Source organism: Aulonocara stuartgranti (assembly GCF_965226115.1).
Source record: "Aulonocara stuartgranti genome assembly, chromosome: 22".
NCBI lineage: Eukaryota > Metazoa > Chordata > Actinopteri > Cichliformes > Cichlidae > Aulonocara > Aulonocara stuartgranti.
In genome coordinates this window covers 13,011,428-13,016,728 of record NC_138957.1, presented here as the reverse complement: position 1 = coordinate 13,016,728, position 5,301 = coordinate 13,011,428, and positions in this window count along the sequence as shown.

Here is a 5,301-nt window from a genome sequence, read left to right as displayed (position 1 = left end):
AAGGCCAGAACAGCTGGACACCTCGGGGTTACAGTCCGAGACGCAAAATGACTCAGAACAAAAGATCGAGTCCTCCACGACAGAGCTTGCGCGCAGTAACGAGAATAACCCGGAGACATGAATGTAGTTGTAAAGAACTGGATTATTCCAATTTGGCATCCCTGTATTCCCAAACATAGTTGTCTGTTGTAGAGGACACAAGCGTTTACATTTTTCTTTTCTTATTATTGTTATTCCAAATGGAGGCAGGTTTTCATTGAATGTAATCAGCTGTGCAGAGAATATCTTCCTAACTGAACTGAGTTGCCTTTAGTGTGGAAGGAGAGCTGCTGCTGTAATGCTTGCAGGGAAATTGTTCAACAGCCAGCTGAATAAGCACGACATAAACATTACAGTAAACATCGCACATTAAGCAGTGCAGTTTCAGGTGAATTCCTATGAGTTTTGAAGCAGTGTTGTCCCTTTGTTTTGCAAAATAAAGCTTTGATTTTTTTCCCTCCCAAAAAGGGAAAAAGCACAGTTACGGCTTGTTAGTGCTGATAATATTGTAATCTGGAGACAAAGTCAGGCAAATTTCAGAGTTGTTGGACTTGTTTCGAGACACCGAATCCAAAAGTGGCCCATCATATGCTGCTCCTGGACTTGTATGCCAGTGCTGCAAGGGTCATCCTCTCTTTAACTTCTACCTCCCTGTCGAGTTTGCTCAGCATACATGAAGCGAGTTTATATGAGCCTTGGTCTGACTGCATGTATTCACATCTGCCAGGAGGGGGCACTAAAAGATCTGTATTTGCACTGCACACGATGAAGTTTCGAAGCCTTAAATGTTTACCGTGAGCGCTGAAGGTTTGTCTTCATGTGCATTAAACTCGAGGATGATGCTGTTCAAGTTACATTTGCAACAGTTTGATCACTTACTGTGAATAAAGCACAGGCTGTTTTGGGTTTTTCTTAACGTTTAGTAAGACTCCTGTGTTCTTGCCCAACATGCACCTTCACTGTCTTTGCTAGATATTATTTTGACACGCCAAAATGTGATTCTGCAAGTGTGTTTTGACCTTTTTAAATCTCTCAGAAGTAGCTGATGTTGGGACTGCCTACTGCTACTTTAAATAGCTTGCAATGCAAAGGCAGGGAGTGCTTAATATCCATTTAAGTTCTAGCTGTTTTGACCTCGGCCTTTTATCACATATGATCTCAATAATGTAATGAGCCCCTGCTGAATTTGTGTATTTAGAAGTGCATGTCAGGTTACGTGGAAGGTTACAGTGTATGTCTCCAGTTACGATGTAGATTTCCCATAGAAGTATAAATCAGGCCTTACTATGCCAGGCTCATTAATCTGGTCGAAGGTTAAAAATCAAATGAACAGCAGTCTACCTTACTTGAAATACTCTTATATGCTTTTCTTTCCCCTTCCTAATTATCTAAGGAACTGGTTCTCAGTTCCTTTGTTTCACACAAAGAAATATTTCTGAAGTTATTACAGCGACACAGCAAACTGTCTTGCAATGGTATAGATGCTGTATCCAGAAGCTGGACTACCTGTGCAGCCTGATTGGGCTGTGGGTGTCTTTATGAGTAGTGACAAAGATACTAGCAACAAAAAATAGTCAGAAGGGATAAGAATAAGGCCATCACCCACAAAATCTTTCCCTTTGGGGGGGGGGGGGGGGGATCATGTTGTTGCTTCTTGGGTGCACCTTTTGTCGGCTTTATTTGCACCAAAGCAGGTGAACTGATTTATGCTTCTTGATATTCTCCAAGTTTCTATCTTTGTGTTATACTGTCACAGTCAAATGTGTCCTAATTCCTATGGGTATTTTTTTTTCACCTTTATTCAAGAGTGGAGCATTGAAGACAGCACCTCAGTTATTGGAATATTTTATCTTGATTGAAAAAAATATAAGAATAGTTTAGTTGGAATTACAAAAGGTTAATCTACTAATTTCTGCTCTGTAAAAACACAATATGAGACAGGCATCAACTGGTATGGGAAAGTTAGGGACAAATAAAATAATACATCTAAACATTTTTTTAACAGTACTGCGCAAAAATCTAAAGGTAGAGGAGACAGACTTTCTTAAAATTTCCAAAGGAAAAGGGTTTTCCTTTGGAAATTGGCTGCTATATTTAACTTTTTTTTGGTTCAAATCATTGTCAGTACGTATGGAAGATATCAGGAGAGAGGTACAAAAGTAAGCATTTACAGCCATCTAACACAGAGCGGAGGCTCTGCCATGATTTGGGCAGCAGCAGTGGTATTGGGGATCTTTTCAAAATTGCTGGACCATCCAATTTTGGGCCACTATATATACACCATCTGGAAAGCATTTTCTCTATAATAATGATCCCAAATGCACTGCTAACATGGTAAGAGCTGTCTGGATGGAAAAAACACACCTTCGAACACTATTAGTCACCGATTGGCCTCCCCAGATCTCGGACATCAACATTATTGAAGCAGTGCGGGATCATCTTGACAGAGAGAACAAAATGCAGCCAAGAGCCAAAGAAGAGCTTTAAATCTACCTCAAGAAGCCTAGAGAACTATTTCTGAAAACTACTGAAAGAAATAACAGGAAACCTTTCCTAATAGAGTTCAGGCTGCGTTGAAGAATAAAGGTAACAAATATTGACTTTCAAGCTTGTTAAAAATGTACAAACTCTGTTTTCACCTTACAATATTTCCATGCATGTGTGCACATTTCATTAAACTGATGCACTTATAGAGATGTTGTAAAAATGGGAAATAAGGTGAAAGAAAAATTAAAGATCATAAAGAATTACTCTACAATTGGCAAGTTCTAAATACAGGGGTGCGATATTGGAATAATCCAGTTTTTAATTACTACATTCATGTTTCCAGGTTAATCTTGTTACTGGATGCACGGTCCATCGTGGAAGGCTCAGTGTTTGGCTTGGAGTTGTTTAGCTTCTGTTATTGTAAGTCACTTGAAGTGTCCAGCTGTTCTAGGTCTGCCGCCATGAGGATATCTTGTCCATTCCCCTTGCACCTGCGGATCCTACCTCACCGGACACCCTGCATTCTTCTTCTGAACGACACGTGTCGCCACTGAGAGCGAAAAAGAACCCGCCAGTAAAGAATTTGCTTCAAACCTATTTTCAGAATTTTCTCCAGAAAGTCAGATTTTTGTCAAGCCGTCGCAGCACCCCCTTCTGTATAACCTGGGAATCTCTTGAGTTCCTCAGCTGATTACATCACCGAAATGGCGGTAAAGTCCAACCTGGCCGCAGCACGCGAGCAAACTGTTGTCATGTCACTTGTTGCTGGCTCCGCCCTCTGTGAGGGGGTCATCGACTGGCAGAAGGCACGTGTATCCCAGCCTCTTTAGGGTCCGTCGGGCAGTTCGGAGTGAGATGGGCTTCTCCACCCCGCTGCTGTTGTACATTGCATGTATCTCCTCAATCGTAACTTGGTTGTTAGCCTCCACCACACTCTCAATCCACTTCTCTCCGTTCTCGTCGACGAGCCGCTTCCTCCCGGTCGTCGCGCGGTCACTCGAGGTTTTCTTCTTTTCGCACCATTCATTGTAAACTCGAGACACCGCAGTCCTTGAGCAGCCCAGCAGGTTCGCTGTCTGTGAGATACTGCAACCGGCTCTTCGGGCTCCTACTATCATACCCCGCTCAAACTCACTTAAGTCCCGCGACTTGCCCATGTATCTCCACTTCGTCACACTTCTACGCGATACCTGTGGAAAACGTTGCGGATATATGGTTCTTCTTCTGTGGTGTTCGGTACCTCGGCCTCAACGACGTGTCGCCCTCTTCAGCGGCCTCGTTGATTTTTTTTAAATGTAATTATACATAACATCCTGAAAAAAACGAAATTAAAACAAAAATTATGAACATAAGATACACTGCAGAGCAATAGCAACAAACTCGGTGCATTGAGTGCTACAGTTTCAAATTAAAAGATGGGAAACGAAAGACTTATAAAAAGTTGTGTCATTCTCCAGTGAACCTTCATCGTGTAACATTACATGAGGGAGCCCTACTTTTGTCTTTATAGAAAACGACTTGAGTGCTTAGGTCCTATGGTTGGCCATAAAGTGTCTTGCTGTGCATATGATGTTTAGACATTCAAACCCTGTTGATAACTTCATTTACACCATTACTGAGCCCTGGATCTTAAACAGTGCGGCTTGTTAATCTTGTTATGACAAATAGCGTTCTCCCTCAAGTTTCACTGAGTGGCCATTTGTAGGCGATATTTAAATAGTAGGCATAAAGTCACACATGACTGTGTATATTTGGTTAAGTAAAAGTGGATTTCATGATTATGATGAAGATATTATGAATTAAACCTATAAACTTAACTGTTTTGTAATTTGAAAAGGTTGCTTAAATGACAGACACTCCATTATTTTTATCAGTATACCTATCACAGGATTAAACATTAGCTACTAGGCTACTGTGAGAACCCATGTCCTCAATGATCCAGGTCCAAGAGCCTGGTAAGTGCCAGTTTGTAAAGTCTTCATGGTTTTTACATATTAAACCTGTATGGCATACCATAGTGTACAAGCATGTATGGAAGATGGCCAGGATTGGTTCTCAATTTATCTCGAATAATATAAATATGCATTCAAGTAGTCAGAACCTAAGTAAGACTACAGTTTACAACTGCATCCATATGAACTGAGTAACTACTAGTGTGCCACAGACTGATTTTAATTTGCAGAGCTGTACTGGAAGTCTGAGCTGTATCATGTGAACATTAACAAGGACAGCACACAACCCTGTGAAGCTTCTGTACTGCACATCATCAAACCAGACAAAATTCTGCCCAGTCTCTGATACTGTGGCCTGTCCAGTAGTTAATAATGCATGAGATATTAGTTATATTTTAGTGTCATTTCCTGTAGCTTCTCTCATTAACTTAAGTGTGTTAAATGCACTTGAGAAATAAAATATAAAATATAGTGATCCTCACCTGCAGGTACTATCCAGATCCAAGTAAGCTCACTGCAGAATGTTCTCTCTCTCTCTGTTACACACACACCTGTTTGCACTCCTCTGGATCACTAAATAAATGACTATTCTGCAAAGGACAAATGCAGCTGCTAATTTAATGCAGAAACGCGAGAAAACAGTTGCTGGCACGAATTTGTACTGAATAACCACTAGAGTGCGCCGCAGGCTAGTTTTGTATATGATCCAAAACTACATCAAGTACAAAGTTTACTTATACTTCAATAATAAAGAAGAAGTGACTCCGGGACTATTGAAAGAAAAAGATTAAAACAAAGAATGACAAAGCAATGACACAATGTC